The 9,914-nt window shown below is 52.5% G+C and overlaps 1 protein-coding gene across 4 annotated transcripts in view; it reads right to left on the minus strand.

Moving 5' to 3' along the window:
• LOC126581189 (uncharacterized) overlaps positions 1–9,642 on the minus strand; it is a 66,058-nt gene extending 56,416 nt beyond the window's left edge. For 2 of the 4 annotated variants that reach the window (XM_050244677.1, XM_050244682.1), the window contains exon 1: positions 8,889–9,642. The gene's annotated coding sequence lies outside the window, so the exon portion shown is untranslated. The remainder of the gene's footprint in view (positions 1–8,888) is intronic. The other 2 variants (XM_050244681.1, XM_050244680.1) reach the window with 2 other exon arrangements.
• Positions 9,643–9,914: the final 272 nt, after the last annotated feature.

Consider the following 9,914-nt stretch of genomic DNA (forward strand, 5'->3'; position numbering starts at 1 on the left):
AATTCTCGCCGGTGTTCAGATTGCTCCGGTGTCGTCATGTGTAAAGAGTGTGTGCGCATGAGATCGCTGGCTGCTGTCAAGTCCAGTGCCGCCTCTCCGCGTCTCCAAAAAAGCACAAAAAAACGTGAGAAATGCGAATCGTGCACGCGATCAACCATTGGTTGCGAGGGTTGCGAGCTCACCAGCGCCGGCTCCAACTCTCCATAATTAACAGTACGCCGAGTGGTGCGGTCTGGGGGTCTTTGCCTAATTGCTGGTGCTGCTCGTGGTGCGCTAAAGTGCCAGTAACCTCCGTGGTATCGCGTCAAAACGGTGCGCAGATCACCGGGACCCAAAGGTTCGCCCAGAGTGTATGTGTGGGAGTTCATGGGAGAATCACACCGGGCACCGGTGAGCACGTGTGTTCGCGGCTGGTGAGATAGTGGCACCGGAGTGTAGCCAACCATGTGCAACACTCGGTCCCCGCTCCTGCCGCCAGCATAAGATTATCTGGAAGACAAAACGGTGCTTTCGAATCGGTGGTCTGTTATGCTGCGCGCGCGCATGAGCTTGCAATCTGCTGCTGCTGCTGCTGCTGCTGCTCTGCTACTCTGCTTATCGATGACGTGTTTGACAGAGCACGCTAATGGGCGAAGGGCGGAGACAGTTACTTGTTGCCTGGATGGATGACACACACTCCAGGAGGGAGTCCCGGGGGGAGGGTGAGAGACTAAACGACACTTTTCATGCTCAGTGACAGCCTCTAAGTGGTTGGTTCAGTTCCGTGATGCTAGAATCTGGATGGAACGTCTCCGTATCTTAGGGCCCGCTCCTCCAATAAGGCCCGCAATTTGCCAATTTCGCTTCGGCTCCTCATCCGGCGAAGTAGAGTGCAAAATACACCCCGTGAGTGCCTTCAGTGGCCTAGGAATGTAGCAGCAACGCCAGCACCACCAGCTGCTGGTGGCCTTGCGGTTAACGGTACTTCGGGATTGGTGCTGCATAAATTTTTCCAAACACAAACCACCACCACATTGTGTGCTGGTGTGGCAGCAGCAGCATACACGCCATCATTCGAGCGCTTCCCATATGCCGTCAGTCGGTCCATCGCTCGGTTGGTCGTTATGAATGCGTACAAGTCGTTCTGGCGTCAAGGTGGCGCGCGCGCGCGCGCTCCAGAAGCTCCAAGCCAACGGTCTGGCCAGAATCTCTGACATTCAACAGAGTTGTGTGCGTGTTCCGTTCCGTTCCGATCACGAACCTCGAATGCCAGCCGGTTCCCGTGGTTGCGACCGCAAAACACAATCACATTCTTGCTCAACGCGCTTCGGCCACGAAACTAGTAGCACCTCCCTCTCCCCCCCTTACACACATATGTGTGCGGCTCCATCCCCCAATCTGGCACTCGATTTCCGTCACGTTCCGGGACCGACGCACTCTGGCCACTCGCCACTGACCCATCTTCTTGGCCCGACGCGAGAACAACAATCATCCATTACACGATTTGAAAGGAATTGTTCCCGCGTACCGCACTCGCGCCCAAACAGCAGCACTCTGGCCACGGAGCGCCCTTCCAGCCGACCAATGGCCGATGGCCGAAAGGAAAAGAAATAATTGACTGACCTCATTGTACCGGTCGGACCTTTATTTTCGGGGGGGAAGCGGACAGCCAGCCACGCAGAGTCCATGTCCACGAGGTCCACGGCATCCAGCAGTCCAAGCTGGCCTGGCTGGCCTCCAAGCAACGACAACGGAACGGGTTTGGCCCGCTTTTTTCCTGCTTTTTGGCGATCGGGATCGTGGCCGGGCGGGCGAGCAGGCAGGCGAAAATGGAAAACGAAACATTGAGGTAGCACTTTCGGAAATCGGGGTCACTTCCGAATGGGACGGCGACCATTACCGGGGCACCGTGGGGCCGGAGTAATGCCCCACCACCGGCTAAAGAGACGAGGCAAATCACGCGATGTGCGCGATGACGATTAGAAGAGGCGAGCGAGAGATGGGTCACACCAGAGCCCTGGCCACCATCCTGACGTCAGTGGCCAGGGAGCGTGCAATTAAAAAGCCTGCGAGGAATGTGTGTTCCTCAGTGGCTTAGAACTGAAGCTCCTGGAAGTATTCATCTTCTGGAGTCTAGACAGCTCACCGAATCTAGTGGAACAGTAGACGGGTCCGGTGCTAGTTGGTAAGCCACCTGATAGGCCCCTCAAAGGCCCCTGGAGTAGAGGATAGTCCCAGTCGGTTGTACTGCCTGACCTTACCGACATTACCTTCCCAGATAAAGCACCATACTACGCGGCAGCAGCATGTTTCCGCCATTAGCCACCACGATATGGGTGCTGGCTGGCTGGCTGGCTGGCGGAACCTCCAGGATGTCAACCTAACGGACCCAAGGTTATCTGTGAGACCCTTGCTGACGGGAAGGCTCGAAACTTGTTGCTGATCGTCGAGATCTCGGCTCGCTGGTCGAGGTCTTTGCATAATGAAGAACCTAGAATGGTCGTTATCTCGCCCGGGACCCGGACAGGCAGATAGGCAAATGTGTGTTCGGTGTGTATTCCCGGGACGCGATCACTGGCTGTCTACGGAGTTCAGGTTGTCCCGAGGGTAATCCCCGGGCCCGAGGGGATCACGATAACAGCGAGCGCTACAAATGACTGGAATCCGGTGGTGGTGTTTGGGTCTGTTTCTTCTTCTTCTGCTCCTGGAGGCCTCTTAATATGAATAATCGCCATCAGCGCCGAGGGTCCCAAAACGAGCTCCGGATCATGCTCGGGCTAATCTGGTGAAGGGAACCATCAACAATCGCAGGCGTGGCGCAGGCGAAAGTCTGTCCGTCCGTCCGTCCGTCCGCGCGTTTGTCCCAAAATATTCCCCCCAAAAAAACATTGCGCAATCGGTTGGTTGGCATCGATCGGGGGATGCCCGGTCCGTCGCCATCGCAACATCCGCTGCGTCGCTTGGCCGATCAACTGATCCGATCAGATTGGGTGTGCGTGTTGGCCAGCTGCTGACAACACACTCTGCATCTTTCCTGTGTGTTTGTGTTGAATGCCTTTAGCTCGGACTGGCTGTTGATAAACCGTGCTTTCGACTTTCGCGATCGGATCCATCGGTGATGATGGTGAAGGGTTCGTGGTTCGATCACGGAAAACTGAATACTTAACCGGCCACCGACGATGGATGCGCTCGCTTCTCGGGCTGACCCCTTGCAGCAAATGGCCGCAATTGCGTCGCTAAAACCGTCGCTTCGTTGGAGCTTATCGGAATCGGAAAAATGATTTGACATATCCACAAGCACACTGCCATGGTGGAGACATGACGGTGCTGACTCAAGAAATGGTCCGAAGGAAGAAATAAAAAGATGGACAAAAATCTGGCACCAGCACCAGAACGTGACCAGCTTACAACCGGCACCGTTACCCGAGCCTCGATCCCTTTCGGACCGGGACCCGGACTGGACCGAACACCCCACGTAAGGCACCGACCTGACGCAGCATTATCTTGGAGCGACGGTGTTGCCGAGCAAAGGCATAACGGTGGTTTCGATAGCCGCACGTCGTGAGCCCCCGGGACCGGAAGGGTCACACAGACGGACGCCCCGACGTGGGAAGCGTCGGTCTTTTTGTGCACAGAGGGGCCCTTTTCGGACCACAGAGAGCGCGAGAGAGAGAGAGAGGTGAGATAGATTGGTAAACACCACCGTCAACAGGGTGACGGATAGAACGGGATAAGGGGTTCCCGAAACCAGGAATTTGCATTATAGGTTCTGGTTCCTCTGGTTTCACACACCATCCACGGCCTCAGTCTCGGTTCTAGACGCTTCTTTCCGGGGTGTGAGCTCGGGTTAGGGTTTCATAATTCGTCGGGATCCCCGTGGTATCCCAAGGTTCTAATGACCCACAAGAAAGCTACAGGTTCACAGGCATCACGCCAATAAATAACCAGCAGATCGAAGCAGCGATGGTTTCGAATGATTCTGAAAGAAAAACTCGCCAAAGAACACTTCGTAGAAGATGCGTCGACGATAACATGTCCATTAGTTCATAGGGAGTCACGGATCGGGCGAGCACTAACGGGAAGCAAATTCTCCACCCGTTCGTGGGCCGTTTGCATACGGCCCCGATGGGAGGATCTCTTCCGGATCACAGTAATCATCGTCACCGAAAGGTGCGGGATATCGAAACGAATGGAAAGCCAAAAAAAAAAAAATGACAAAAAAAATCGCCAAGCAGATAAATTGGCCAAGATCGATGTGATGATAAGTGAGAAAAGGGGAGGGAGAGAGAGAAGGAGGCGCTCATCTGCCTGGGAATGTGCGGCAGTAAGGGGGGGGGGGGGGGGGGGCTTAAATCAAAAGAACGGCTAACGGCGTTCGTTCTAAGGCGAGGTGCTGATAGCGATCGCCAAACAAGCACCATTTCACCTGCGATTCACACACGGGACCGGAATCACGGCCCTCAACCTGTTCGTTATGCGAATTTATGTCCTGTTTCAGGGGTTCTAAGCATCGGTTTGAATGAGGGCAAATGAGCACCCGCGGGTTGATGATCATATCTCTTAGACCATCTATTCTAATGAGCGAATGATACACACCGCGATTTCGCGATCAAGATGGCTAATATTGGGTATCCGTCCCCGACCCTGCCTGTTCTAGCGGTGAAATGGTTTGTCCGGCGCGTAAATCAAATCATTAGCCCAGCGATAACAAATGATGTCCCGTGGTTTTGGGGCGCTGGATTGAGTTGTTTTTCGAGAGGACTATTGCACAATAATAGTGAATCGCTTGATTTGTGGATCGGGCTAGACGATCTTGCTACGCTCTTTCTTGATCGTGAAATGCGCTAAGAAATTAACAAACAAGCAAAACAGAAAAAAACAAGAAAAGAAATGGCAACCAACACAAGTGAGTCCCCATAACGATCGCTCCATAAAACGGTTAAGGTCAATCGGGGACACTGGCTAGCGCGCTTGGCTAGCCGACTGACTGACTGACTGGCTGACAGGCATCGTAAAAGGGCAGCCCTTAAGGTGTGATCGTAAAACCGTTTAACACAATATAAAAGAGCAGAAAAAAAAGCGAAACCAAGCGGTGAAGAGCGCTCGATGGATCCGTTGAGCGGGTGCTACATTTCTCCGTCATCCAGGTCGTCAAGGAAGGTGATTGCGTTGCACCAATCGATCGGCATGACATTAAACCGTGTGATGTTATTATTTAATTATCGTCTCGTCAGACCGCTTCACGTCGATCTCTGTCACTACTTCGAAGGTGCTCGATCTGGTTGAGATGCTTGCGAACGGAATGTCGGAATCAAATTGAAGGACGATTAAGGTCAGGCTATCCTCAATCGTATTTCCAGACTCCATCCAATGCGAGGCGCCTACGGCGGAATGTTGTTTTCCATTTCGATCGTGACCTCATCACGAAGATTGATCGAACTCACACTGAACCAGACCGGATGTTGCGCTATCAAAGCTATTAGCAGTACCTGTGTACCACCTGTTCCGGTGTCACTCGAGCGCATCAGGTGACATTTTTTGGCAGGTTGGGCTGTTTGCAGTGATAGCTCACCCTCCACCGGAAGTGTCGGAAATGTGTGAAATGAGCCGATGGCGACCAAGGGGTTTGTGGTGGATGAGAGTAAGGAGAGGGGGAAACCATCGGGCGAACAGTAATTATCGTTAAACAGCTAATCAAACAAAACCGCACGGGCCGGCCACCCCTTCGCACGCACACTCGCTCGCTCGTCTGTGAGAAAGGTTCGCTCGTCAGCTCGTCGAACGTCAACGATCGTGGCGGATAACAGTACCACCCCCTAGACAACGCAAGCGATAGAAAAACGACCTTGACGTTGCGGGTGGTGGTGGTGGTTTGCGTGGGGTGCACTCTCCCCAGCATAGGCTATCCGCTAGAATTCGAAATGGTGGTCGCAACGCCAGCTAGAGGCAGCCTCTGGGAGCTTCGCTCTGGAGACGATCGTTTCTCGATCGCGATCCAGCTTCGAGCGAACGAACGTACACGCAACATCTCCACCCCGCCCCAACTGGCAGCATTAACTCCCTTCATTCCCATCTAGCAGGCACCTTGGACTTGGCCGGGTGGCGTACGGTACTCTCGAGGCGCCCAGGCGCAAGTACCGGAGCTCGGAACCGGAGATCATCATTAGGGAGGGCCCGGGAGTGCTGTGGGGTTGCACGATGCTGCACGAATTGTCTGCAACGTTGAGCGTTGGGTCGGGTGTCGTAATTATCGAATTTTTAAAATTAAATCCTCCAACTGTGCCTCCCCCCGGGTGCTGGAGCGCACTCGCTCTCTCTCGCTCTCTCTCTTTAGTCAGCGGTACGGATGCTGGCTGGATCCCGAAGCAACGCAAAGCGCGAGAGAGGAATAAACATCGCGGGAAGATCTCGCGGGTGCTGCGTGCCAATGACCTGTGGGCTGGCGTGGTCTTCTGCACCTGAAAGGCTGGTCGATGGTCTCGCGCGCACAAGGGAAGAGAACGCAAAACCGTGCGTCTCGCCCTTGCTCTTGGTGTGCCGTGGTGGTGGTGTGTTGTAGAATGCCCATCTTCGGTCCATCCCGGTCGCCCGTAGGGACGATAATTTGCGGTAATTCGCAAATCGTTCGCTCAATTTCTATTATTACCATTTTCGCATTAGCGTCTTCACGCGTGGGGCCACGCAAAGGAGGAAGGAAGCGAGAGAGAGAGAGAGAGGCGTCCAGGGAGTTGTTACGTCGTGTCGAGGTGGCAGAAATCTTGGCAAACACTCATTTGCAGTTGCAACTCGCATTTACACAATCATAATCATCGTCGTATGGCAAGGTCACACCGCGACGCTAGGAAGACAACCAGAAGGAGCATTAAGCAGTCCAGGGTGTCCAGAACAGTCGACAGATTATGTTATACTATCGAGTGATCGTTCGCAGAAACAGCGCAACGTCCTAGAGAGGCCCATCAATTCACTTGACTTACTGGTCTGGCGGCACTCGGCTCCGTTTTTCCCCGGAAGTGAGGCAATCACCTTTCGAATCCGATGTCGATAAGAAACGCGACGGCAACGTTCCCCAAAAATAGTGCTCCCACCCCACAGTTCCTTCTACTCTCTGTCTCGTTGTCTCCAGTGATTTTACCGTTTTTATGGCCACCAAAACACATCCATCGTGGCGCTCTGGGAATGATCGCAAATTATGCGATCTGCTGCGCGGCTTTTGTTGTGGTTCGATGTTTTTTTTTTCGCTCCCAGGCCTCCCGGCTGCTGGCATTTTAATAACAAGATTGTTGTTTTATACAGCAAACGTTATTAGACAAACTGGCGGTCAACGATGTTGTTTGTTGCGGTGTGCGGGGGAGCGAAACATGCGTAAGCCGTTTAACCGACGGAGAGCCCTCCCGTATCGGCAACATAAAACGGTGTCTAATCAATGGGGAGCACCGGCGCTGGCGTTCTGTCCTCTTCTCCTCCGACCGTTTCCTCATTAGTAGCAGCTCGCCAGCCAGCTACTCATTATTCGTTGCGTAGAACCCTCGTCCATGCCACGGTTCTCCGGTGCTTCGTCGTTACTTTTTTAATGATTCTATCCGGATGGAATAGAGACACCGTGAGGGAACTTGCACAACTTCCGCCTTTGCTCTAGAACACTAGAGCGGTCTGTGTTTTGTGTTCCGTTCAAAGAAGGTGGCCAAAAGGCGAGCAAGAAGCGCAAACCGAAACGAAGAGAAAGTGGCAGAGCAGAGAGAGAGAGAGAGAGAGAGAGAGAGAGAGAGACGTGATAAAGAAATAAAAAGCAAATCGCACTAGCGAATCGCGGCAGCTAGCTATAAACCGACCAATCTGACTGGCTGCCTGGCTGGCTGTCTGGCCAACCTTGAAGCTCGCTCATCAGCCGCGGCTGGTGTGTCGAATCGAGGACGAAAGCGACACTCGGACTCGGTGACTCTGGCGTCCGTACCATCAGCACCACTAATGCTCAAGTGAAACCGTTTTGTTTCCCACTTTTGGTTGTTGGCATGGCTGCCCAGGCTAGAACCGGACAGCGCCGACCAGTTCAATGTACTAGACCGCGGATAGTTCCCTCACCCCTTACCCTGTGATATTGCCCAGTCAGCTAGCTTGCCAAAAAAGCAAACATTAAAAAAAAAACACTGAGAAGAATAGATTCGATCCGAGGTTCGTTGCTACCGGGCGCGTTGATGTCTTTTGTGGGCTGCATCGCTGTGAAATGCGTCTGCGCTAATCGATCGCTGGTAGCGGGAGGGAGTTTGTGTGGTTTTTGGCTGCAAATAGACCAGTAGAACGGGTACGACGAAGAGGAGTGAACATGAAACAAGCCAGCAGCGGACAGCTAGCGGCGAAAAAGGCGCAAAGTGCGAATGCTTCGAACCGAGCCGGGTTCGATCGGGGGGAAGGTTGAGGCCAGTGTCAGACCGGTTGGACCAGCAAAGCGGTAGCAGGAGGGCGCAACAATAAATACCCGAAGCGCTCGTTAATACTCCTTCATTATCGATTTTGATTGACAAGCCGGTCGCGATAATCGCTAACCAGCGCGACAAACGCTCCTTTAGCAGAGGCCGCTAACCGATGACCATTAGCATCTCGGCCACGGTTGGCCCCGCAACCCGCAACCCGCAACGTTTGTCCGAAACCGGTGTGCTCTTGGAGGTGGATTGAATTGAGTGATTGAAAGCAAAAAATGATCGAAAGCCAAAGCAAACGGCTCACTAAAACTTGTTTCGCTAGCGGCTAATGCAAAATGGAGAATCGTTCTCGACAGGACAGAAGCTGACCGTCTCAGCGGTGCGGCTGCGTCGATCACTGTGCTTCGGATATCGGATCGCATCGTATGACGTGCAATCAAAAGTAATCGTTTCACGCATGTGTTGGATCCGGCACAGGTTCTAGCGACTTACCAAAAGCGTTCAGTTTTTGCGGCGCGATAATGATGATGCAAGTGGTGGTGATTCAATGATGCACAGTATTGCACGCGTCTTTTCAATCCTTCCGTCGATTTTCACCATTCAAACACCGCCCTTTGAATCATATCAGCCACAGGCACTGGCACATATACACAGAACTTGAGCACAAATCAAATAATCTTCTGCTGATTATACATAAACGAGCGCGCGCACGATCACTGTAGTACGTTTATCCAAAGATCGAACTCCGCGTCACGATAAGCTCGGCTGTTTTGCTCAAAATGACGCAACTACCCTCTGCTGACTCAGTGTTGAGAACTTGTTTGAACGCGACCCGGCAGGACTTGTCTTGTTGGCTCTGGGGGTTTGCGAGCTGCGCTGGAGGGGAGGGTATTGGATGTTGCACAGACTCACGCACAACCGCACTACGCAACTCCGCTCACGCAGCAGCCAAAGCCAAAGATTTAACGGTTTGCAAGGGTCGTTTCCGGATCGCGAATCTGTTTAATTTTCTGCATTCACTTAACGCGAGCGATATTCAGCACAGATTCACCCACACTCAAACACTGCTCGCGCTATGAGGAGGACTGCACACGATACGATCTGATCCAACAATGGAACCACACGTGGAGCAAAAGAAGAGCAATAACTTTAATCTTCTATTTTTGTGCGAAATTAGAATATAGTAACAGTTAAAATAGAATATACACGCAAAAAACCAATAACGGACCTCGAAACGTATGCAACGTTTCACGTGCCAGAACTGTATAACAGTTTCGTCGAGCTAACGCCTCTTTTTACCAGAGATAGAGGGAGGAAGAGAGAGAGAAAATAACTACTATCCTCAACCAAATAAAATGAACACTTCTTCATATGCTCCGTGTAGGAGTGATCGCGATTTCCGATGCCACAGTGTTATACAAGCGATCGAGCATCGCGCTCATTCCTACACGCACCATACGAAAAAGAGTTCATTTCAGGTTGTTGGGTTTTTATCTCTGTTTTTCCCTCTCTCGCTAG

Source organism: Anopheles aquasalis, chromosome 2, assembly GCF_943734665.1.
Source record: "Anopheles aquasalis chromosome 2, idAnoAquaMG_Q_19, whole genome shotgun sequence".
Classification (NCBI taxonomy): domain Eukaryota; kingdom Metazoa; phylum Arthropoda; class Insecta; order Diptera; family Culicidae; genus Anopheles; species Anopheles aquasalis.